The sequence below is a fragment of the Electrophorus electricus genome, chromosome 3 (genome assembly GCF_041902795.1).
Source record: "Electrophorus electricus isolate QZ-2024a chromosome 3, ASM4190279v1, whole genome shotgun sequence".
Lineage (NCBI taxonomy): Eukaryota > Metazoa > Chordata > Actinopteri > Gymnotiformes > Gymnotidae > Electrophorus > Electrophorus electricus.
Window position 1 is genome coordinate 24270839 of NC_137499.1, and position 9968 is coordinate 24280806.

A 9968-nucleotide genomic window follows, 5' to 3' on the forward strand; every position below is an offset into this window, starting at 1 on the left:
CAGCCTGCACCACAGCTTTTATTGCTGGACGTCAGTGCAAAGTGCCGTGCTGCAGGTGAGCAAACGAAATTTTATTTTCAGTCAGACGTTGACACCAAGCCAGGAAGTGTCAGTGGCACGTAGCGCTGGCTACTCTCACCTAGGCAGGAGGTTCCTCCATCTCAGCAAGACGCATAAAGTATTCGAAGCATCTCCAGAACATCTAAGAGATCTAGACTGTATTTCTCCAAGATGCGTTTCCATTTTGGCACATATCACAGTCAAATCAGTAGTAATTCTAGTGTTTGTTTGCCTGTAGCCATGCAGTGTAATATGTTTGACAAAGATTGACTGTTTTTAAGATGCTCTGCAGTGCAGTAATGACTTTTGTATGAATGGATCATATGTGCTAATTAGTAAAACACTCATTGGTTGAACATGCTATCATCCTTCAGGTTAGTAGCTATTTTAGGTCTACTGTAGAGTAACCTAGGTTACTTCCTGTGAATGGTAATTTGCATGGTAACATAAGGGGTGTATCTCCTGAAGAAATCAATTTTATAAGGCCATTTTTGAAAATTGAAAAAAAAAATGAGTTGGGAGAAAGTTTCAAAACAGAAGTTAGCAGGGGGATGAGCATGCAGACAATGTTTCAAAACAAAACGTCATGCAGGAGATGTTACTCTTCTTTCTTTCCAGTGTTCAGTAGATAAGAAGCACATTTGCTAAGCCTGCCAGGCTTTACAAAAACACAAGGAGGTCTATTCACTCAACATGCAGCACACTGACCAGACTCGTGAGAGCTTGTTGGTATGCTAACTTTGTTTTGCTTTGAAGTGAATCTTCCTGGGTCTGCAGAATTTACTCCAGTTGCATGTTTATGTATCATATTTTTCACATATTGCTGCATTTAGGGTAAATATTAGCAATTTGTTTGGATCAGTCACTGCAATCTCTTTACTGTTCTCTTCTTTGCCTACATAGCCCTGGGAAGCAAACATAGAGTAGATGCTATGTCTCAGGGAATAGCCACTTCTGGAATTACAAGTACGAGGTGAACCAAGGATCTGCCAGTATGAAACGATGCCCAATGAATATTATGTATGTTTCATTTACAAGATAACTATTGTTTGGCCATCCTCTTGCTGGTCTAGGGAAGCCATTCAGACAGCGTAACTGTCTGCGGATAGTCTGTGTGCCTTGCGGATAGTCTGTGTACCCTCAGCCCAAAGGCCGAGACAATGGAGTCGTTTGATTGAGAATGTGAAGTGATTGGTGAGAGAAAATAAAGTTTATTCAGGCTTGGCATTTTTATTATCCGCTTGCTCTACATGGGATTAATAGTCAATCTCTCTCTCTCTCTCTCTCTCTCTCTCTCTCTCTCTCTCTCTATCTCTCTCTCTCTCTCTGTCTCAGTGTGAAATCATAGAGCACCAAGAACAATGCTTATTGTCCATCCAACCAATGGCATGACACACCAGTTAGGGCCACAAGTCTGAATAGACCCCATTGTCCAGTATTAAAATACAAGGTGCTTTTCAGTTTGCCATTCTGCTACTCTAAGATAGGTCTTAGTCTGTGTGTCTGCACAATCTTGCAAAACAGAACACATCAAAATTGGCCAAATTCTCTGATAGCCAGCTACAGAGTCCAAAGACATAAGCCTTGAAACATGTTAAATGGTACAGAAAATCCATTGTTTCTGTTACAAGTGGCCAGTTAGGCTTGGCCTGCATAGTCTTGGACTGCCTAACACCTTTACTGCAACCTAATCTCACAATACAGACCACGGACAAGAATGATTTCCCTAGCCCTCTACATTTCGCGCTTTGTTCTGCATGTTCCTGGGAATTTGGCAGGTCATCTCCACTTTATCCATCGCTCTTTAAAATTCCAACAACAGAAGCACATATTGGATGTGTAATATCACTCTTCCCTACCTCACTGACTGCAAGCTCACTTTCTGAGTCCTGCAGATGGGCCCGGGCACCTCACTCACTGAGCTTTTCCCAGCATGTTGAAGGAGAGAGGGGCTCTTGGATGCTGGAGTTCCCCGTGTTTGTAAACAATGAGGCTCCGTATTTGCCCCTGACGACACCGGGGCCAGCGTGGGAGACCTGCCATGGTCCCGGCACTTGGAGAACCAGCAGGGAGCAGACCAGCCCCTCCAGCCTGGGACCTTTGAAATGAAAACGGCTTCCCCAGGGCTGTGAAAATGCACATGGAAGCGGAGCAGGAATCGGAGACTTAATCTCTTTGAAGAGGCATGAGCCGTCCGAGACACACACTGTTTCAATCATGCAACCAAATTAAAACTATACAGGTCTTAAACAAATCATACTGCAATGAAAGTGATATCTATCATCTGCAGTACTATGCAACGCATGGTTGTAGAGCAAAAGAAAGCAGACATAATCCGAGAACAAAAATTCTGTTTTTTAACGTTAGTACATCACAAGACGTTAGTGTGTTAGTCATGCTTTTACTGACTTGTAAAAGCATATTATTCTATGTACAGCAGTCACATCAGCAGAAAGTTAATTAAAATGTGACCAGTATCAATGTACAAGTGAAATTGATTGCTTCACTGATGTTGGCCATGATTCCAGTTCATTCAAGATTTCCAAGGTGTTCTACAGGTAGTGTCCTTTCTTTGACTTGGAGTCCATTCAAGTGGATCTGATTTGTGCTGTTAATCATGAATGCCAATAAATCTGACAGTAGATGACTGGAGGCTGTGAAAGCCACCTCCTCATGCCTTTCTGGCTGTTTAAAAAAACAAACAAAAACAAAAAACAAAACGGGGCCGTTATGCAGTTTGCAGCCTTTGTCCCTAGACTGGGGATGGCATATGGAGACCAGCAGACGCCTAAATACCACCATCGTTGTCAAGCAGCGTATCGAAGACAAGGCCACATAGCTGCTTTCAGTGGAGTTTGTCGGACTTCAGAGGACAGTTCATTATTGTGAAGCACATAGCTGAAGGGAACTGAAACTTTCATCCCTGTGCCAACCTGTGTCATCAGCTTGCCAAGTGTAGGCATGCACGCTGCATCCCAGGCATGAGGATAAACGGAAGCTCAGACTTCAAAGTTCCTCTCCAAACACCGGGTTTACATTCTCCGTGAGTAAGGCCACTAGACTCGCAAGGGTCAGGGCTGACTGTTTGGGTCGAACAGGCCGTCTCAGTTCTGCACGGTGATCTGCCCTGGCTGCAGGTGAGAGTACGGTGATTGTTTCTGGACATGTGTACAATAAAAGCGAATCTAACGCCACTGCAAGCTCCCTGAGGAATGGAGGATAATGGGATGTCAGGGCTTTCTATTCGTTCACAGGGAGGACAGAGTGAACCACTTCAGGCTTCTGAAAGAACTGATTGCTGATAGTTCTTTTTGACTCGCTTCTGTTATAGACTAGACAGGTCTACTGGAAGCCTTGCATTTATGAGGGACTAAGATATGACATTATTGGTGATTCATCTTCTTTTAAGCTTTGTGTGCACTGTAATTTATCCACCAAGAAGATGCCCCTTAATTCTATTTTGCCGTGAATTAATTTGCAGCTCTCTTGTAAGGAAATTATGTTCACTTCACACACACTGCTCTGCCTTTAGGCATGCCGGAAAAACACACTCACAAGCTCCACTTAAGGTGTAGAGTGTCTTGAATGGCAATTATGATATATGTAGATATTAAGTGCATGATATAAAGAGACAACCCTGGCAACACAAAGTACATGAAACCAGCTATTTATAATGGTCTTCAGAGAGTCTTTCTTTATAGAATGGAACATATTAGTGTAAAATACTTGTAATGGTTTTATATTAATTTTATTTATCTATTTTAACTGTTGTGTTTTTATCTTGGACTTAAATTAACAGCTCTATATACAGAATGACTAAATAAAAAGAAAACATTCTGTAAAATATTAAGAGTATGAAAAATTGCTATGCTGTTATGGTTAAAGGCTGATTAAGAGATCAGTGTTTCTCAATATATAGCCCCCTAAATAAAGCCATACTTATACACACACACATTTATTTGAAAAAAAAAAAGACAAAAAAAAAGCTTCTGCCAACAAGGCCTTTTAGAGTAGCAAAAGATTCACTGACTTCTAGAAACAAGGTTACCCCTCTGCAGAACACCACTGGTCATCTAGTAACGCTGTACTGGGTACATAATTGTTGTGTACATTCGATGTTATCACATGTTGCTCAGAGAAACTCTCTGTGTGAAAAGTAAAGGTGTAGTTTTGTGGCCGGTTTAGGTCAGCGATTCCTTACAGCTCAGTGCTGTTGCTGTGGTGCTAGAGGAAGAGACGTGTTCCGTCAGTCTCAGATTCCTCCCCCAGTTCCTGCCTTTTTCCGTGGACCCCTTTCCCACTAACAGTCTGCATGATCCCTACTGCTAAGCTAACAGCATCGCGCGCTCACACTACACCCTCGTCTACAGCTGGTCTAGCCTTACTTAATGCATGCTTTTCTCTCCTGTAGATGAGAACTGTTTTATGTTTGTTTGTTTAACATTTACAAACATACCACAGGGAAGTACACAAGGATTATCAAAATATTAACAATAATTTATTGGCAAAATTCTCTCTCTCTCTCTCTCTCTCTCTCTCTCTCTCTCTCTCTCTCTCACTCACTCTCTCACGCAACCAAATTGAGTTAAAATTTAATCAAGAGGATCTGGAACACTTACATGTAGCTGGTTAAATTAATCTGCAAAATACAGAACATTTAAAACTCTTAAGGTAACGGTCTTTGCTTTAAAGGGTAATTGGACCCCAAAATATAACAGAACCTTGAGACTTAGAGGGGTCTGGAGATTTCTATCAGTGTTGTGTTTATTTAAAAGGAAATGTTGTTCATGTTCGCTTCACTGTGATGTTGTTATATTATTTAAAGAGGAAAAGACCACTCAGTGTGCAGAAACATGGTGGTCTGATAAGGAATGTGTGCATGCGTATGTGTGTGTGTGTGTTTCAGTGGGGTCCTGCAGGTCCTGAGCCATGCTGGTGCCCCCTCCAAAGGACCGCGTGTGTGTGTAAGAACATCTGATCATTTTCACTCAAACAAAGCTGGCAGAGTGGCTGAACAAAGAAGAAGAAAGAAGATGAGAGAGAGACTAAGGGAGAAGCTTTAGCCCAGATCAGGTCTCTTCTCCACCATCAACCTAGGAGCTCCGCTGTAGGTGACTCTCTGACGGCACCAGGCCAGCCCTTCAACAGGCTCTATTCTCCAGGCGTCTAACATTTATGGCCGTTACCAAGCCTCTCGGTTTATGAGACAGCAGGGGCCGTTTGCTCCATTTGAGACCGGCCCCCGGAGAGCTTGCCCGGACGGGGGAGAACAGGGCGGCTTGGGGGATGATGACAAAGTCCAGAGTCTACTGCCAACGGGAGAGCTGTGATGCGAAGTGTGATGTGGAGCCTTCGAGCGAGGTTAAAGAGCACTGGTGGATCGAACTCCAGCGCCATGTCTGCAGGAGAAAGATTCAAGCCACAGGACCCTGGAGTGAAAGAAAGACCCACAGGAAAGAAAGAAAGAAAGAAAGAAAGTCTGTATGACATTTGCTTTCCATAATGCATACTGACCCGTGAAGTGTATGAGACCCAATGGGAAAAAGAATTCCAAGCATCTGACTACAGGTGCTGCAGAGACTAGCCTGTGATTAACCTGTCAGAAATGGTTTTCAGAAATTTACAACCCAAATTTGTGCAAACCTTGTTTTCCTTGTTTTAAGAAAAATCATTAAACTAAACAGGTAATGAACTGTGAAAGCAATTAAGCTAAAGATGGATTTACATGGCAGTGTTCTGTTCATATATATGAGGCGTGAACTGCAGAGATGCATGTTAAGTCATTGCATTACAACCTTCGAACCTGTCTGAATGCTAAATGACCTGAACATGGCTTATGAGGGAATGTCCAATTCCCTTACTGGATCAATGCAGGGGACATGAGAGGTATGTGAGCAGCTGCCGTACTGCCCATGCACCTCAGCTCCACACGGCATAATAAACCTGTTCATTGTGTGCGTGTGTGTGTGATGTCAGTGTGTTGTGGTTGTGGGTATGACGCAGCCAGAGAAACACTTTTGTAAAGAAGCCTTCTGGAAACAATGCTTTGCTCCCAAACAAAAAGTGTGTGTCTCTCTCTCTCTCTCTCTCTCTCTCTCTCTCTCTCTCTCTCTCTCTCTCTCTCTCTCTCTCTCTCTCTCTCTCTCTCTCTCTCTCTCTCTCTCTCTCTCTCTCTCTCTCTCTCTCTCTCTCTCTCTCCATGCACTGGCACTTGCTGGGGCCTTGCCAAGATTCTGCCCCTGGAGAAACAAGATTAATGACAGCTAGTCACGGAAAGACTTCACGCCACAATCCAGTTGGAGTGAGAGCGAAGGAGAGGGAGACACAGAGAGTGCACGAGTGTGTGAGAGAGAGAGTGAAAAAGGGAGGTGCTTGCTGAAGATCCACCTCTTTATGGTATTTTCTCTTTATGGTATTTTCTCCTAGACAAATTAACTGATCACCTATTTGGGAGTCCTGACCACACGTTCCATGAGGGCTGGAATATTCAGGGACTGTGAGCTTGGGGGGTTGGGTTGCGGGGTGCGGGTGCGTGACTCAGAAGAACTTTGGGCTGGAGTTTTGGATGCCCTTCAGAGGTGGGAGAAGCCAGCCTCCCCCAACTAGAGATTGAGAGAGAGACATACTGGAACCAGGGAGGAATCAGGTGTGAGATTATGGCCATTATCAGGAAGGGAGTGAGATATTTCATGGAGAAAATAGAGAAGTTAGGGACCTTAAAAATGGATAAATAAGAGTTTCAGGTATGATCTTACTTCAAAATTTCAGTTATTCCATAACTCCATTTTGTGAGTCCAGACCACACCATCCATGAAGGCAGGAATATCAGTGATTGTTAGGCTGTAGGAGTGGGGAGGGTCTCGGGAGAACTTTGGCCTGGAGTTCTGAGCAGCCTTCATAGGTGGGAGAAGCCACTCCCAAAATCTGCAGGTTATGTTCGGACCTATCTTTAAAGAGTGGTCAGGGAACTGATCAGGCGGGTAATCAATCAGGGAGAGGACTTGATGAAGATGATGATGAAGCCAGTGTCCAATAATGAGGAAGCCTTTTTCAGAAATGAAGAAAGGATCAGTTAGCAGGGTGTTTTGAGTAGTTCTGAGTTGGATATGGTGTACCAAGAGATCCTGTGGACAGAGAGGGGACTCAGGCCAGAAGAAATAGAATGGAGGTGAATTCTTAGCAATGAAGAAAACAAAAGAGTGCAAGCAGGAAGAGTGCTTCAGGAGTATTTGAGGTTTCTGGTGAAGTGGCCTGGGTGGAGAAGATGGAGGCAGTGTGGCAGGACACCTTGTGGTGAAAGTGGTGAGGTGGTAAGTGTGGTTTGCTTCAATTCGCTGAATCTGTGGCTGGCTGGCAGATAACGACGGAACTCCGGTGATGAGTTTGTTGATGAAGTTAACAACAGTTAGATAGACTTTAAGGGAGAGGAGGTTGATGGTGAGGAAGTCCAGTAAGAGGGAGAGGGAAGGGCCTTGGAGAGCCACACCCTTCGCACCGCGAGCTTAACGAGAGAGATGGCATGGTTGTAGAAGAGGGAGAAGTCAGAACCCGGCCTGAGGCTGTTGATAGAGGGCTCAGAAGCGCCACAAGGTGCAGAAAGGTCCACGACGATCAGCTTGTTGCCAGAGGACTAGCGCATAGCCGAACGGTGGGGAGGTGATGGAGCCGGTCGTGGAACCCTCTGCGGCTTCCTTTGCCAGCACAGAGAAGACGACATGGGGTTTGAGGTGGCAGGAAGGAGGGTGCAGCAGGACGTAGAAGAGGAGAGCACAGAGAGGCTGGGTGAGAGGACAGAGCAGACAAATGAGGGCTCACGGTAGCGTACAAGGGCATCGGAGATGGCAGAAACATGGATCAGGGTGGACAGAAAACAGATGGGTCAGTCGGGTCTTGACAGGGAGCCTGGCCAGAGTAGGAGCCGACAGGAGGAGGAAGTAATGGAAGCTGAGGTTATTGCAGACCCATAGAGCATACACCGTACACGTACACTTTAATCCTGCATGGTTGCCATTTATACGGGGTGGAGAAGCATCTCCAGTCAGAATATTAAGCTCATTTAAGTTTCATTTAAGTTTTATTTCCAAACCTATGACTTGGCAAGATGCCAGGGCCATGCCACCTTACCAGAAAAAAGCACAATGTGAGCTTTGTGTAGTCGTTCACTCGATCCATTACAGCTACACTACACAGTTCGGGCACATTAAAAGTCTCTATTTTCTCTAGATAAAAATGTGGAATGAACCTTTGTGACTGACTCCAACCATTTGACTGTTTGGTATAATTCCTTAAAGTGACTGCTTTGTGTGGTTGTGTGGTTCAGACCTCGACACACGTGTTAGCGTGTGAATGTGTTTTGCATGACCTTGTGGAACGAGCTAACGTAAGTGTCAGGGGGAGAGCAAGAACAGGCCATGCTGAGCCCATTCCATTTGGCTGTGAAGGAAATGACCTCACTGATCTTGGAGTTTTTAATGAACATATTTTCCTATATCATACCAAACAAAGAAATATTTGCTTAGCTGGAGCAGTCGGCTCTCACAACAGAGTTCAAGAGCGCCTGTCAGCTGTCTCACTCTCTCTCTCGCTCTCTCTCTCTTGCTCTCTCACACCACGCTCTTCTCTCTCTTCATTTCTGTCCCTCTCTCATTCTCTCGCTCTCCCTCTCTCCTTTCCCCCTCTCTTCTTCTTTATCCCTCACTTTCTCTGTTACTTCCCCATCTCATTATTTACCCTCTTACCCTTTTTCTCCCTGTTTCCCTCTCCCTTTCTCTCCTTGTCTCTCTCCTTATCTTTCTCCCTCTCTCAGTGTATTACTCCTTTTCTCCCTCTCTCTACTTCTCCTTCTCCCTCTCTCTCACCCCCTTACCTCTTAACTCCCCAAATATCTTCATAGGAGGTTCTCCACTCCCCACTTACAATTGTTTTGAGAAGGCCTGACACAGGTACTGTTTAAAGGCGATTTGTGTCTCCACAATAAAAAAAACAAAACCAGAACAAAACAAAAGGCTTGTATGCGAGACGGTATTACTATACAGCACGACCGACACTTTGCCGAGACCCTCAAATGCTAACCAGCTGGTGCAGATTTATTATGTCAAAACATAGCTCATGAAGGGAAACAAATCAATTGCCAGTTGTCGAGAGTGACATGCCACAATAAATAGTTTTCACTAAAAAAGACTTAATGGATTTGTGAAGATAAAATACTTTGGTTACATGTTGTTATATTTTGCTATACGACAGTGCTATTAAATTTGCTTTGTCCATTCACTGCTTACATCAGCCCTCAGCCACAGCTCCTAAGACTCCGCACCCCCTCGGTCTGCCTCTACCACATCCTTTATTTATTTGTTGTGTAGCCTGTTCATCGTCCCCTTAATGAAGCAGTGGTTAGCCGTTTCTGTGTGCATGTGTGTGTGTTTGTGTGCGTGTGTGTGTCTGTGCACGTGCCTTTGTGTCTGTGTGTGTGTATGCATACATGCATGTATGTGTGTGTGTGTGCTTGTGTGTGCCTGTGTGTGTGTATGTATGGGTGCGTTTGGGTGTGTTCGTGTGTGTGTGTATGTGTGCATGCATGCATGTGTGTATGTGTGCATGTGCATTTGTGTGTATGTGTATACGTGTACATGCATTCATGTGTGTGCATTTGTGTGCAGGGGCGCGCATGTGCATGCATGTGCATGCATGTGCATGAGCATGTGTGTGCGCGTATGTGTGTGTGCACGTATGCGTGCATGTGTGTGTGCATTTGCTCAAATTTAGGATGTGGTGACAGTTAAGGAGGAGTGGACAGTGATTATGTGCAGCCGCTGATAACTACGAGGGGAGACCTTCACGCCACTTCCTGACTCAGAGAGAGAGAGAGAGAGAGAGAGAGAGAGAGAGAGAGAGAGAGAGAGAAAGAGAGA